Genomic DNA, 16,628 nt, shown 5'->3' on the forward strand with positions numbered 1-16,628 from the left:
AGGGAAGTTATCGATCCTGGCCATCCTGCTACTGTCTCTTATCTCACCTGCCATCTAATGTCTGTAGTGATCTCTGATAAGAACATCTGTACTTCTATTGCCTGGCTTACTTGCAAAAACTGATGAAACCTTGTTTAGGGACTTAGGGTGTGCTGTGAGAACAAGCTGTATTTCTGTATTTTATGAGCTTGTAGTTGCTTACCGCTGGAGTGAAATCGTGGCTTCTGAATAAGCAACCTTACACGATAACTTTTATTTAAGCTTTGTCACTAAGTTCTGATGACTTAAGTCATTTCCAATGTGGAGCTATAAACATCTCTATCAAATGTGAGAAGCATGTCTGTACAGGCCAAATTGGTGTAGAGATATCAAATCTGACCCTGTGAGCGTCTAGGTGCATACACTTGGCATTATTTTCTTTTCTTGTAAACAGACTTTTGAGATCTATTCCCTGTGACTGAATAAAAATGTACGTTGAACTGTCTGGTCCATTTTTGACTCGCAAATTTTGCTCTTCTCATAAATATAAAGTAGTATATATATATAATATATGTATATCTAGCAAAGCCTTCTGACTGCTGATGCTGGAGTGGGGTTAAAACCACAACCCCTGTAACTGAATACATACAATCTCAGCTATCTGTGCTAGCTAAAACAAGAAAGCCCCCGATTTTTCTAACAAGTAGTGTTCTGCCGCTCTGTTGTTTTCACAGATCATCATTACCTTGACATACTACTTTGCGCTGTAACACATTGATATGTGCGTTGTGGTTGTGTGGACTCCACTTGCTTGAATTGTATGGTGTAGTAGCGTTTCTGTAGCTCTTCTTACTCCCTTGCGAGGTGCCGCAGTTCATTATGGGTAGCGCACTTCACCATGGCAGAGCGAGTGGTTGGAGAGCGTTGTATTTTCTGCAATCCGAAAACTGGAGATGTTTTGATGTTGCACAAGAATGACTAGAGAGGTGCTCTTATCCTGTCGTGCACAGTCTGACAGTGTGTATGTGTGTGTGTGTGGGGTGGAGGGTTTAAGGTGTGAAAGTTAAGTGTGTTACCTGAATCTGTGATTCAGTGGTGGTTACAATATTCGTTTCAAGCTTTTTACTATGCTCTCAATTCATATCCTATGCTGATGCAGCAGTTCTGACATCCACTCTGTAAAGTTTTAGAGGAGGACAAGATGAGGGTGCAAGCAGGGGAAGGGTACGAGGCAGAGATCTACCAGGATGTTCTGCATTACAGGTACAGGTAGGCCTTCAGGGACACCTAAAACATATAGGTAACTGCATAGTACCAAACTGGCCAGAGAGGTAGAAATTCTCCCTTCTGCTGTAAAAACACACCTCATGAATGAGGAAGGAAGTGGAACAGCAATCAGGGTTGGCAACATGAGCGAAACCACACAGTTAAAAGACCCAACTAGGCTGAAGGAAGCCAAAAGATATGGTAGGTATGTTCCCCAAACCCCTTTCATGTTCCTGGGAGCTCCCATAGGAGCAGGAGTACCAGCTGGGCGAGCCCTAGAGTGACGCAGATGTAGTGGTAGCCCAACCAGACTGGCATCTTTCACATTTGAAGGTGACAAATGAAGTTCTTGGAGGGGTGCTGCACTGACAAAACAAGACTGAGTCAAATCGCCCCGAGTTACCCTTCTCTCCTCTCCCTGGCACTGAACCCAGTACTTTTCTTAGATCCAACAGAACCTTGCTCTTAGTCAACATGATGATGCTTCCTTCTGCCCCTCTATAAATCCTCCCATGCATGTTCCCATTTAATTATTAGTAGGAAATAACATTTTGGAGTAAACTAGATACACGGCGGTGAAAGAAAACTTACCTTGATTCCATTGTTTAGATTGGAGATCAGGATGTAATAAGCTTGATAGGTTTTGTTTTGTTTAGTGGTAGCCCAGCTATTTTTGTAAATTTGTGTACACCAAATCCGCTCTGCCACCATATGATGGTTGCATAAGTTTTTATGATTACCCGATTGATGGGTCAGGTAAGGCTCTTTAAATTTTTTGTCCTCTGCTGCAGATTCATATGAAAGTGTGTCTCTGTGACTACCACAATATCCTCCTAATTCCCGCACTCAGGTACTGCTGTGTGCTTTCACAAAGCTTTCATAGGTTGCCGGACATATGGACCCAATTGAATGCAAGATGTCCGAGTTCCTCATAGTTTTATCATGATTTTCACTGCCACAGACTATGGTGTCTGATACAATGGAATGTTTATTTTGAATGTTGTTACTCTTGATCACGGTGCAATTTAAACAAAATATTGTATCTTTTTCTGCTCCTTTGTTTGTGTTATGTTGACTGGAGATTGTGTTGGATTTCCTTATCCCTTTCAGTTGGGGCAGTATTCAATTTTTCATACTTGTGGTGTTCTGCATTATTGTGAATAGAATTGGACCTCACCAGACAAACATCTAGAGGTGATAAACATGAAGGGTCAACTTGCTTACAAGAGTTGCTCTAAGTGCCAGATATTTGGAAGATGCTGGATGAACAAATTTCATAGCAAATGGAAGAATAGGCATAGGATCTTGTGCTTTTTGGCTATGAGTGCATGAAAGTAGGAACACTGTGGCTGAAGCCTCTCCTTCCTGCAGCTGTGGAAAAGTATCTTGTGACATTTCCATCTTGAACCAAACTGTCTAGATGTTCTGTATCATTCTGAAAGTGGGATCAGTAAGCATCTGGGATTGCTTTGTTTTCCTTTCACTTACACCTGGATTTCTGTTGCTTCCTTGTTGTGGAGGGCTTGTGACTTACTCAATAATTCCCAGGCTATTTCTTTTCAGGGTTCTGCTGCTTAAAGGGGCAGTAGACAAGACTTAGCAATTGATCTTCCTTTTCTGTTTTCTTTCCGAGGGTACTGGACAATATTGCTTGTAACAATGGGTCAATATCCTCTCAGTTTCCTTGACTGTCTAGAAACTATATTTGTTTGTGTGTGTGTGTGTGTGGGCATGCATTTGTGTGTTTGGGGAGGGGTTGGGGTTTAGAGAGAAAAAGAGAGAGACTGAGACTGTCTTTTATGTTGGCTATCTTCTGGGTTCCTGGTAGGTGTACTCTTTAAAATGGTACTTCATCCGATGGTTTGTTACTTTTACATGCAACTAGTTAAATCGCCTGCCCTAATAAAAACATAACAACAGTGTAACTAAGCTGTTCGGGAAGTGTTACACAATCTCACTCTCAATATATAAGGGAGAAGCTTCTCTCTTTATGTAATTGGTAGTACAATCATTGCACGGCTGACGAGTGTGCCCCAACCTGAATAATGGACGGTCAAGAAAACAGCTGTTAATCTAGAGAGTAAGCAGCATGTTCTGGAAAATACCGAAGGAAAGAACCTCTTAAGTAAACCTAAAAAGGGAACCAACAGGGGAAAAAACAACAAAAATGTAGGATGCTAAAGTAGTGAATGAACACTATGCAACAGTGAAGTTGCCAATGCAACATGCAGTGTTGCAAGGCATTATTTGCTGTGAAAACATGTTTTTATTTCTTTCATGACCATTAAGCCTCAACCTACCTGACCCAACACTCAGAAGTGTATTTGCACCTTTATGGGAGGGCTGACACCCTAGGAACCATGCACCTAGTCGCAAGCAAAACCGGTCCGTGAAGTATACTGTATCTTTTTGAATTAATCATGTGCTTGCAGTATGACTGTACACATGTTTCAGATGTGGTCTCTCCTCTCCAGGGCCTAACACACTTAGACTTTGAAAGGGAAGTATTACTCTGTGGACCTTCATCATCTCTTATGCCTTTCATTAATCTCTACTCTCTTCACAAGCACCCAGGCAGTCGATGGAAGTATACAACGCATCTGTGCGTGCCGAACAGGTCTAGTAGAGCATTCTCAGAATTTCTGATGGGAATTCTCAGGTAACACTGTAGACTGTGCTGGAGTTTAGTCTCAATGCTTAATTTAATTTTCGTTAAAATCATAAAAGTACAGTTAGAAAAAAACATCATAAATAAAAACTACATGTTCCTACATAAAATTAGGCCCATACAAGGTGAAACATGGGGCGAACGAATGAAGCAAACCTTACAGTACTAAATGTGCGGAAGAGACTAAGCAGAATATGATGGGGCAGTATATCCTCGCCCAATCACAAAACACATCCGAAGGCCGAAACCTCTATGAATAACTGTGATGCAAAATGTGACAGTAGGCTTTTATAAAAAGAAAGCAAGCGTAAGGCAATACAACATTGTATATGAAACCACCCATGGTTGTATAAAGGTGCATGTCAAAAATACAAGAGTGGGAAATGCTGCTGTCAATTTGCACAAACGTTCTTTAACTAATCCACTGATGGCTGCAAGCAAGGTACATTAAAACAAATAAGAATATACACAATCATTCGTTAAAAACAACTATCATATAAAATCAGACAACGTTAAACAAGGGCATGACTCAAAGCCAGAGAAAGTACTATTTCATAGGGCAAGTGCAGAGAGTAAACGTATGGCCCGCTGCATAAAGAATGCAATCGAATAACTTAAACTCACAGTTGGCAGCTTTTGCAAAAACTCCATGGCAGCCCTACACTGCCTTAAACTGTTCTTCTTAAAGAGTGGTAAAATGAACACAGCGAAGAAATAATATTTGCAGAAGAGGATAAAGTGCAGGGTGCTGTGTGCAGAACGTCCATCACAAGGGCAGACGGGCAAAGTGGCAGCAAATATGCATGGCCTCGGATAAGCAACGAGAAAGTATACAGTGCTTGAACCTAATCTTACTAGCATAAATGTATGGTGTGGATTGTTGACCCTTAAAGGTAAGAATCAATGCCTCCACAAGTACTAATTTGGGCATAGGCAACAGCTGTGGGCGTTCTTGAGTTTTTAACCATCCTTTCCTCCGCACATTTGGTTAGAAAGAGTTTAGTCTGGGGTCTATGGAAACTGACCCTTAAAGAGCTCAGATTCGATGAGAAAAGCACATCTAGCTCCAGCCAGTTGTTAATCTTGAACATATGTGCAATCCAGGGAATTCTGAGACTTTTTTTCAGATTCATACAGTTAGCCAGGATTGAACAATTGAATGTGGTTCCCCAACTAAAATGAAAGAGGCTAGAACCTCACAAAATCTTTTATATACCCCAGTCCACATTCCATGTGATATATATGGTTGCTAGTGGACTTTGGTACAGCAAGCAACCTTTTTATGAACCCATTTTCCACCTTATCCAGCTCCAACCCCAGCTGATCACAAGTGCCCCAGGCACCAGCCCTGTATGTTGCGCCAGTGCGGCACTAAGACTTGTAGATTTCTAACAACGCCTTGATTGGCTTCGATGCTCCTAGAAAGGGCAGCTGCCATACCAGCTTTTAGAGAGCCTCACGTCAGCCTCTCTTTTACTAAAATTCCTAGATAGGGGTAGGAAGGGACCGTGCTAATCTTCGCTCCATTGTTGAAGAAAGCACTGCTTTACTTGTCACAACGTCCCAAAGACCATGATGTGGGCTTTTGACTGGTTAACCATCAGTTCTAAGCTGGCCATGAAGGTGCAAAATTGATTTAACAAACGCTGCAAGCTGACTGTAGTTCTGGCTAGCAAAATGGTATTGTCAGCGTAAATCAAAGTCAGTACTCTACGTGCCAACCATGGGGCAGTCAATTCTTGAATTCAGTAGATGCTTCTCCAGGCCGTTGACATACAGAGAAAAGAGGAAGGGGGCCAATACACACCCCTGCTGCATGCCACTTTCAAGCCTGACACTTTCTGTAGTTTACCCAGCTGGGCCATATCTCACACCAGCAGTTACCTCTGAGTGGAGCTCCCTCAAAAAGTCAAGCTACATAGATTTTGCCTTCCTTTGCTACTGTGTATTTATTTAAAAGCAGATATAGATTGAGGTATTGTTCTACAGTCCATAGGCCGGTATAGAAACCTAACTGAAAATCCGAAAGAATGTTATTTTCGGTTGCCTGAGTTTGTAGCCGTTCCAGTAGGATTCTATCTATTATTTTAGCAGTTGAATTCATTAATTATATAGGGCGATAGCAATTTGAAATCCCTTGGATCCTTTCTTATAAACTGGAACAATTAATGCATGTGACCAGGCCTTGGGAGGGCCAATGCTCAGAGCAGCCTTGAGAACATTGGTCAGGAGGGGTGTCCAGAGGTCTAAATTTGTCCCCAAAAGATCGGCTGGGATCCCATCAGGGCCTGGGTCTTTTATAGGAGCACATCTCTTGATGGCCCGATCACATCAGTAACTTCAGTCTCTAAACTGCAAAAGGGGTTTAGTGAAAGCTGTCAATGTTAATGTTTTTGCCTGTGTCACGCCCAAAGCATACCCCTCTGAGATGACAGGGTCCGAGTATAGCTGGGAGAAATGCCTAACCCAAACCTCCTGTGTCAAGCCTGGCCTCCTAGGCTTTCTCTAGGTAATTTCTATTTAACATTTGCCAAAATAGCTTGCTGTCTTTCAGATGACTAGCCTTTTTTAGGTCACGAAAGGCGACTTCTCTTATTGTCCTTTCTGTGCCTGTTGTGCAGCCTTATCTCCCTTTCTACAGGCACAGACTCTTTCCTGGTCTCTTGGCACAGCTTTGAGTGACATCAGTAGCAGGTAATGGGCATTGGTGCTTGTGGCATCGAACCATCTCCCAGACTTGTTCAACATAACAGTAGGCATCTCCTGGGTTATTGCGCATATATGATCAAAACTTGTCCACCTTCGCCCAGTTGATAATGACCCCCTATTAGCAGGAAAGGACAGGGGTAATGGTGATGTATGGGCCGCCACCAAATGTTTACTGAAGAAGACATCATCTATCGAGACAGCTATGAGCCTGTGATGACTTGGGCAGGGGGGATTCAGAAACCTTATGGGTTCCCAGCTGTGCTCTCAGATTACGACAGTAGAATAGAATCAGCAAGGCTAAAGCGACCATGTCCAACAAATGTGGGAGAAGTGACTAAGCCACTGTTGGAGGAATCAAAAGCAAACATCATATTGTACCTAATTAGAAATATGTTCAGCTCATTCCCATATGAATTGTGGCTAAAATGCGTGATAGGCTCCCCCTCAGGGCTCAGCAAACCACGTGCCACAGGGGGGCACTAAATAGTGTCTGGTGTTAAAGTTCCTCATCCACATGATCAAATAGTTCCAATTGGAGCTGATCAGGCTAGGCACTATATCATCCTGCACATTCTGGAGTTGTGTTGAGCCCAAAATGTATTGAACTGCAAGCAAAGGACTTTTGAACTTTTGCAGTAAGGCGTTATTCAATGTCCATCATGTGCTCCGGAGCCTTGCTTGCCTCACAAGCCAGGAAGGAACTACTGGGTGGTCATAATCGGCAGCATGTCACAGTTAACCATAACTGTCAACTTTTTATAATGATATTGGCCAGTCTTAACATGTTGATATCAGAAAACAAGCACTAACGGTAAAGCTTTTTCTGTTACCCAGACTACTGTACTCTCCCGAGCCTTGTGCTGAGACTTGGACTACCAGGAGAAAATTAAATGGCTATATCTCAGGGTTCCCTAAGCCACAGTTGTAATTTTGTTGTTTGCCAGTCAGCTCCTTCTGTTCTCAACACCTTTTGGAGCTCCAGTCTTGCTTACAACTTTAGAAGTAGATTTAATCACTAATTTCTAGGTTTTAATTCAACAGTCTTTCTGTTCTATAAGTAAATGGCAATTTTTCTTCAGTTTCAATCTGTTCCAGGAGCTTGTGCCTCTTTGAAAGGCAATACATTTATCTTAAATTTTTTGGTATTGCAGGATCGGCATCTAAATTTCAAACTAGTTTGTCAGAAGTTTGTGTCTTTCAAGTTGGATTTTTCACAATTCTGGAGGCACCATGTTTACTCGAGGCCGATGTAATGGTTTAGGTATATAATCATGAATGGCTTTGACTCAAGTTTGATGGAAACAATTTTTCCAATTGCCTTCCCACATGACATTGGCAAAAACTTTCCGACCGCAGTGTATTCCTTATTTCCTGGCCTCATCCTGGTTGCCATAACTGGATGGATATATGTCTGTGAATTCAAGGAAGCATGATTGAAAATAGCTGCAGTTCCATCTTCAGTACAATATTTTCCATGCTAAGGACTTGCTTTTGTCAGCCAAAGAGTGCTCCTCTTTATAATCAGAACATTGTTCAGCCTGGACCAAAACAATTGCATATTAATGCCAATGTTTTTATTTTCAGAGTTTCACTTGCATATGAAATGCTCACACGGATTACATGCTGGTGACAAAGTATGTTCGCGCTCTCTCTCTCTCTCTCTCTCTCTCTAAGTATATTCTATCTTGTTCTCTTCTATTCCATTTCTCCCTATCTCCACCCACCCCCCAAAGCGCCACCCATTGGTACTTTTCCCTATCCCGAGAAGTGACATTTTGCACTCTTTTTTGATACCTTATTCGACCCATTATTATGTCACTTCATTGTTGGTGGAAATTCTCTGTTCCTGGTGTTTTAAATCCATTCCTCTTTGTTTCTCTTTTTTACGTCTGGGTTTTGACAACATCGCTATCGGACAGATCAATGGTTTACAGTATACTCAGAATGGGGTATGGGTGTGCCCCTTTAAACCATTGGCTTTCTTCGGCTAGCCTCTTTCAGTCATTGACTTGAAACTTTGTCAATTATGTCGTGACTCAGCCCAGTAGTGTATTCATCCCTCACCAAATGAATAACATCAATGACATCATAAGACATTCCAAACAGATAAAAATGAGTCCAAACCCACATGCAAGATATCAGAATTATGCAAATCATGTCAATCTACAGTCGATTCATACTGCAAAACCTACCACTACCTAGAAAGTTGATGGGCCACCCCTAAATTACCCCGTCAGTCTGCGACTGTCTGAGGTCCTGAATACCTGCTTTAGCCTAAACCTTTTCTTGTCCTGTGTCAGAAATGTTAGCATTATACAACTCCAACAATCTGTATATAAGAAATATGCTTTAGCACACTACAAACTCACCATTCTGCATACATGGTGGGTGCAACTGGAAAAGAGTCTGCATTAAAGGAACAGAAAAAACGATAATTACATTTAAGTACCTGTTAGTAGAAGTAATGAGTAGTGATATCACACTCCCAGTATTTTCAAAACATTGCAGTGCAACTTAGTGAAATGGGGTATGGTATGTCTGTATTGAGAATGTATGTAACACCATTTTTTGTCACTAATTCTGCTTGCTCAGTTGATATAATTAGTAAATAAATGATCAACTACATGCTGTAACAACTTCCCTTTCATAATAAGGTCTTAAAGTATATGACCATCAAGGTAAGAGACTTCCAACAAAAATGAAACCTTATTAGTCACTCTAGTGTGAATCAGTTCCTAAGGTGGTCAAACAATTAAGAAAAGTTTTAAGAAAAAAGAAATTCAAACTGTCAGCCATGTTCTTTACACATAACTTCTTTGCCAGCTGAAGAGATATCTTGCTTGCCTGCGACCTTCTTGGATTGAGGATTACCACCAGTAATGAGGTGCCAGTCACCAACACTATCCTCATGATTGGTGGAGTTACCTGGCCAAATTTTGTTCTTGAGTGTGTCGAGCAGTTAAAGTGCCTGGAAGCTGAAGAACCCATGCTGCGTAGCTTTTGTTATATATCCGTCTCCTGCAGCCATGAGGGAATTGAGGTGTCAGCAGCTTAGACTGAAAGGCCTCTTGGTAAAATCAGCAGCTTCCTCCTTGAAAAGACCTTTAGCTCCCTTTATCCAAGTTGTTTCCCGGCTGAGAGGATGATGAGCAAAGCTGGGGCCTAACTCCTACCTTAGTAGAGGAGACTAAGATACACTCATATGTCACTTCACAAGCCACCTAGACATAAAGTGAGATCTGAAAGATTTTTTAGACCTTTGCAATGGTGTAGGCCTATGCATACTCTGTAATAATCAAGTGTGTCTGTCTATATGTAAGTACACTCAAAACAACCATTTATAAAACACTCAATAAATCTGAATTTTGGACAGTTAATACGTGTTTACTGCTACCAAGCAGAAGCCGTTCATCGAGCTTAAAATAACAAAATATTGAGTTGAAAGCTGCAAGGTCTCAAACTTAAAGGTAATACAGGGATCTTCGCAACATGATCATTCATGTACTGAACTAACTTACAGAAAGCACAAATCTTTGACCTATGTTCGGAAAAAAGCACAAATCTTTGATCTGTGTTCTGAAAAAGGCACATTATACCTCCTGTGCTGGTATATGATGTTCCCAACCTGTGACCAGAGATGGCACTTCAACAAGTGCATGAACCATCTGAGTTAACATACCACTACTAAGCTCTGACCCTGCTAGAGCCATATACTGCTGTGCAGTGGATGCATTGACCAGTATTCTCATTGGGCAGCTAATTTCAGTGCACAGTACCGGCCCGAGACCTTTCTGGGCTGTTTTCCCCCCATGTCCTCAGCATAATGTTTTTTATAAAGGTCAAAACCAAGAGTGAATGATAGACTTGGATGCAGGACCTGGTTGGGTACGAGAGTGAGGAGGAGCACAAGTAGAACCAGGACCAGTAGGACAAGCGGGAGCAGGAGGATAAAAAGGCATATGACCAAAAAGACAGGGACCATGGGAATATGGCCAGAAAGCTGAAGACCACAATGACCAGAACAGGATGTCCAGTGCTATAAAGAACAGTGCCATGGGGACCAGCATCATAAGGATTAAGGACTAAGACGACCAAGAGGAGCAGGAGGAGAACCAGGCCTTGGAGGACCAGGAACAGGGTCAGGGCCTGGAGGGCAGAGGTTCAGACCAGGACCTGGAGGGTGGTAATTGTCATAAGGATGAAGACGGAGAGAATCTGGACTACATGAACCAGAAGGACTTGGACCAAGGAGATCAGGAGGGCAAGGGCCAGCAGCACACACCAGAAATACAAAGGCCAGGAGAACCATGAGCAAGGGAACCAGGAGGAGAAAAGGGGGAAATGGATTAGGAGGACACGGTTAATGAGGTTCAGGGCCTGGGGGAACAGCACCTTGCTCAGGTATGAGGGTTGATGTCCTCCCGGGGGAACCTGAAAGGCAGGCTTAGAGCTTCACATGCTGTGCTCAGAATATAATTTAGAGAGAACATAATCTAGTTGCACTATGATAGCCTTATTCTTGTGCTTCACTCTCATCGTTACTATTTTAATTCTACTGTGTTGTGTAGTTCTGGTTAGTGCAGCTCACGCTTTGCTATCTTAAATGCAGTCATTTTATTAAATCAATCTTTAAAACATGTACTGCCTTTGTCATTTCTATATGAGACCGCGTTGTGTATGAGAGAACCGGTTGTGACCTGAGTGACCACGACTTCCCTTTGGAAGTACTAAGATGTCATGCGCTCGGCTGCCCAATTGACTCTTCCCTTAGAGAGAGATGAGGTAATGCTAGTTAGCCAGAGCAAAACCCGGATTTGGGGTGACAAGGGTCCTTCACCGTGGGTCAGACTTAGTCCCCCACACTGCGAACGATCTTGCCGCCCAAAAATCCAGTAGTCTCATTAGGATAATGAGAGCCTACGCGACATGGCGCCCAACGTCCACTGGTATATCTCGGTCTCATATAATATAATGATCCCTCAGCTCCTTATGCGGAGACGTCCGTGGCACTGAGGATTTTCGCCACCGCAGTATAGGTAATCCTAATTACAGCGGCTGGTTGTTCAAGCTTGAACCTTAAAAGGATTAAATACCCATCTTGGTGTGCCTTCTCTGAACTCTTGGTGCTTTTATAATGGCGAATACCCAGGTTGTACAAATAGCTCTTAACATGAGACAACCGCTCACAGCACATTTTCTACCACACGGCCTCATCACGGCCCAGGGTGGTCCGGTCACGTTTGTGGTGGACGCCCACGCAGCCTATAGAACAGAACTTTTTTTCTCTTGGTTCACATTTCCAGCGGTTGATGGGAATACAAATACATTCCATACATATACAGTAGCGAACGCGCCTGGACAATACAGGGCGTACGCATACTTAGAGATACCTCTATCTTATCAAGAACATAATAATTGGCTTGATGGTGCCCTACCCCATACAATATTACCAGTAAGGTTAGGCCCACTAAGTAATGAGGGTACTACCTGGCCCTTGTTGGCTACATATACACCACATCCAGCGGCTGCTAATATGGCAGTGGCTGAGGTTCGACGCTTATATACTGACTTAACAGCAATATATAGACGCTTGGTACAACTTGTGATGCAGACACTAAATACTAACCCAACACGTGCTGCTCCAGCGCAACCACACGCAGTGACACCAGGTATAAACCCGGTGACTGTACACTCTATTATGGGTAAAGTCCCAGCAAAACGAGAGGAAACTCCATTTTGGCTGGCGCAAAAAATTAATCCGCTTGAGGCAGTATTTCCCCATACGGGACCTCAGGACAAACATAGAATACTAATTATGTGTTTACCCTTTGGGATGGTTCCCCCGGTGGAACATTGTAATACAAGGGGCACAGTGTTTGCTGCGCTCTATACAACGGCACACGGTACACCAACATTAGCCAACCTACCGGAAGTGCTTAAACAAATTCAGGATGAATACGGGGCTGCCCCTGCCTTAGATTTAGGAATGCAACTGATGGGCAACTTTGCCACGGTTTCTTCAATAATCCTAAGCAATCTTAATGGGGAAGCAGTAGCACTTGCAGTGCGCATGTGTCTTCGTGACGTCCCGCAACAAGATCAGGAGCGGGAACTGCCTAAAATAATAGCGGAAACATATTCCAGTATCGGTCGAGATAGCCTGGGGGCTAGTCCGCAAAAACCTCAATTTCAGGGAAAAATTAATAAAGATAATATTAAACAGAAACCTGAGGGTAATAAGAAGCGTTGGGAGAAAAAACAACAAACACCCAAGAAAGAAAGGGGAGAATCTCCACGTACGGAGACACAGCAGAATAGGTATAATCTCAGAAATAGAGATAATATAAAAACGCCTGATAGATATCAATATACTGATACACGCCAATCTCGTTCCTTTCAGGACTCATCGGAAAAGAGAAATGAGAGAGGTGGGCGGTCAGAGCGGAGAACAGAGTACGTGAAACCGAGACAGGAATCACAACACTCTTCAGAGGTTTCTGTCAAGAAGGAAGAGAAACCGGTAAAACAAAAACAACAGTTTAAAAAGAAAAAGGTGGTGGTAGTCTCAGACATGCCACTCAGGAAGAGGGTTCTCTTGAAGAACAAGACATGGGCTCTAGCACTGCTAGACAGCGCGGCAGAGCTCACACTAGTTCGCCGGAATCTTCTAGAGCATCTGGAGGTGAAAGCAACTGATGACTTCATACAAGTAGAAACAGCAGATATGCGTGTCTCCGAACCCGATAGGGTGTATACAGTGACTTTACAATTGGAAGGAGACATTGAACACGCAATCTTTTGGGATCGTATGGTTAAGATATATGACATTTTGCTGGCCGAACAAGATTGGCCGCCTGATTTTGTCCGAACCTGCCCAGCTGGGGAGGAGGTTATTAAACCTTCCTTCTCGCCCCTTGTTCCAGAGGAACTCGCTGAGTCCCATTCTATAAAATGGGCTCACGCACAGGCACCTGCGTTATATAGAAATCACGTAGGGTGGGATAGGGATTCTCCATATCATGTAATTCCTATTAAAGGTGAACCTCAGCCACAACTGCAGTATCCCATTAAACATGAAGCAAGGGAACTGGTGAGAGAAATACTTACACAATTAGAATGCCAGGGGGTGATTGAACCCTGTGTCTCACCGATGAATAATCCCCTATTCCCTGTAGCTAAACCGGACCATTCATATAGAATAGTCTTAGACTACAGACATTTGAACGGACATACACGTACATATGCTATGCAGAATTCACATAGTGCTGCACTAATGAGCAACATTGTGTGGGAAAAATATAAAACGACTTTGGATATCTCGAATGGATTCTTCTGCCAAAATATAGCACCTAAAAGCCGAAACTTAACAAGCTTTAGCGCGCTAGGCTCTCAGAAAATTCTGTCGTTTGCCTCAAGGGTATAAGAACAGCCCAGGACTTTTTGCAGCTCGTTTGACTGCTATTTTACACGAGTTGGACCCTGAAGCGTTGTCTTATGTGGATGATATATATCTCACGGATACCGAGTTGCTACAACATTTAAGACGGGTAGCCCGCATTGTTGTAGGGTTTGCCGAAATCGGCTACAAATTTAACTTCAAAAAATCGAAAATTGCCTTCTTCAGCATCATATTCCTGGGATATGAGCTGTCGAATGAAGGTAAGAGCCTAGCGCCACAATTCTTGGAAAAATGTGCACAATTACAACCACCGAATACGATTAAGAAACGCCAATCATTGTTGGGCTTTCTAAATTTTGGCAGAACATACATTCCTGATTATGCTACACGCATAAAAACTTTATATGAATTAATACGTCCTGATTTTTCGAGCAAATTCTGGACATTTGAACATACACATACTCTTCGGGAGTTACAAGCAGATATGCTAGCAGAAAAACAGCTACACACACGGGACAATAAGACGCACTTGGTCATCAGGGAGCTAGCTGGGGCCATTGGGTTTACTTATGTCACATTTAATGAAGGTGAGACAGTCCTGATTGGATACAAGTCACACTTGTATTCTGCTGCTGAACAACGATTTGCACCCACAGAGAAAATACTCACTGCTGTATAGATGGCTGTTATTAAAGAGAGACCTCTTGCCCAGGGAAAATGCATTATTGTTGTTTCTCCTATTCCGGCCTTCGAGGCTGTTACAAAAGCTAGCGTTCCAAATGCAAAAGCACTACACCCTCGATGGAAACAATGGGCTATGTCTTTAACAGCCACTGATGTAGACTACATTTTTGACCCAAAGTTACAAACTCAGGAATTTCTACAATATAAAGTTGAATATCCAGTTCCCGCTGACACGTTGCCTATTGATCAATATCAAGTAGTCATGTACACCGACGGCTCTGCGCAACCAGCGATTGGAACAAAACACCAATATTCTGCTGCATGTGCGGTAGTGAGCGGCTATACGGAGGGGGAGAAATTCTGCCCACAACATTCTTATACACAGACCTTAGGGGATTGTACAACTCAATTAGCCAAGCTCAAAGCTTTACTAATGGCACTCGAACATACAGATCCAACGCAGTTTACACTGGTTGTTTGTGACTCGTATTATTGCGTCCAGTCTTTTAATGAATATCTACATTACTGGCGCTTGAATGGGTTCAGAGATTCAAAAGGCAACACCGTAAAACACAGACTACTGTGGGGGAAGGTAGCAGACCTGAAGGAGACACTACCCAAAGTCCATGTTGTGCATACACTTGGACACCAGCGCGTTGGAATACACGTTGGTGGAAATACTTTGGCTGATGAAGCCGCAAAGTCGGCAGTGGCAGTTGCCACTGTAGCTGCAGTGACTTGTTCGAGTTCCAAACCAGACACAGAGATTCTGGCTGCCATGAAAGCTACGGTTGATGGCACGCCTTATCCAAAAGGATTTCCAAATAAATATCAATACTTCATGGGAAGTATGCTGAACGCTGAAGTTAAGATTCCTAGCGTAGGCGTACGCGACATCCCCAATAAAGATGTAAGACCACAATTGATTAAAGCAGCGCATGAGGGAGTGGCATCTGCACATGCTGGCGTGGCAGCTACAATTTTGTTATTACAGGCCGTTACTGGTGGCCTGGTCTCTATAAAGAGACTAAGCAGTATGTCCTTTGTTGTGACATCTGTCAACAAATTAAAGTTTCAACAGCTAAACGCCCGCCGCAGACACCCCTCTTAATATAAAACAGACCCTTACAATGTGTGTACTTGGATCATTGCGGTCCCCTAACACCGGATAGTGCATACAAATATATACTAGTCGCTGTAGATTCTTGCTCCAGATTTCTGTGGGTGTGGCTACAACGCTCAGCTGATGCTCGGACTGTCGGTAAATATGCAGTTGCGGCATTCCATTCGGACCAGGGCCCTGCTTTTGCCTCAAGGGCATTCAGGGACACCATGGCTTCATTGGGGGTCCAGCTCCAGTACTCGTCTCCAATTCATCCCGAGGGAAATTCTTTCATGGAGCAATTAAACCGCAATTTAAAGCAATCCTTAACAGCCAGAGTCTTAGGTACGGGTCGTAGTTGGCTAACCCACCTGTATGGAGTTCAGAGAGCACTAAATAACCTGCCTAGAAGGTCCCTGGGGGGTCGTGCCTGGGGGTGCCTGTTCGGAACACGAATGTTTGTTCCGGATCTTGATGGTCCTGGTATGGAGGCGGCAGAAACACCTTTTGACATAAATGATTGTGTCACTGTTTTACAGGAATTACAGCAGTTCCGTGAAGATAACTCTTCCAAATGTGCCGCCTCCACAGGAATTAAGGATGTGCCAGTAACACCTACCAGCTGGATTCTCAGAGTTGGGGATCTTGTTCGTGAAAAGGTCGCAGTGAAAAAAGAATTTGGCCCTTCTTATTGTGCACCAGTCCCTGTGTTGGGGATACACGGAACGAGAACTGTTATTCTACCTCCGTTGCCAGGTGCCAAAGAAAATCGCTTTGTTTCTATTGACAATGTCAAGTTACAACATGTGGCCGATTCTACA

General features: G+C 43.1%; 1 protein-coding gene across 2 annotated transcripts in view; it reads left to right on the forward strand.

Annotated features, from left to right (window-relative positions):
* The window catches only part of LOC138285763 (apoptosis-inducing factor 3-like), a 328,578-nt gene that overhangs the window by 158,585 nt on the left and 153,365 nt on the right, over positions 1-16,628 (forward strand). The window lies entirely within an intron of this gene.

The sequence above is a fragment of the Pleurodeles waltl genome, chromosome 3_1 (genome assembly GCF_031143425.1).
Source record: "Pleurodeles waltl isolate 20211129_DDA chromosome 3_1, aPleWal1.hap1.20221129, whole genome shotgun sequence".
Lineage (NCBI taxonomy): Eukaryota > Metazoa > Chordata > Amphibia > Caudata > Salamandridae > Pleurodeles > Pleurodeles waltl.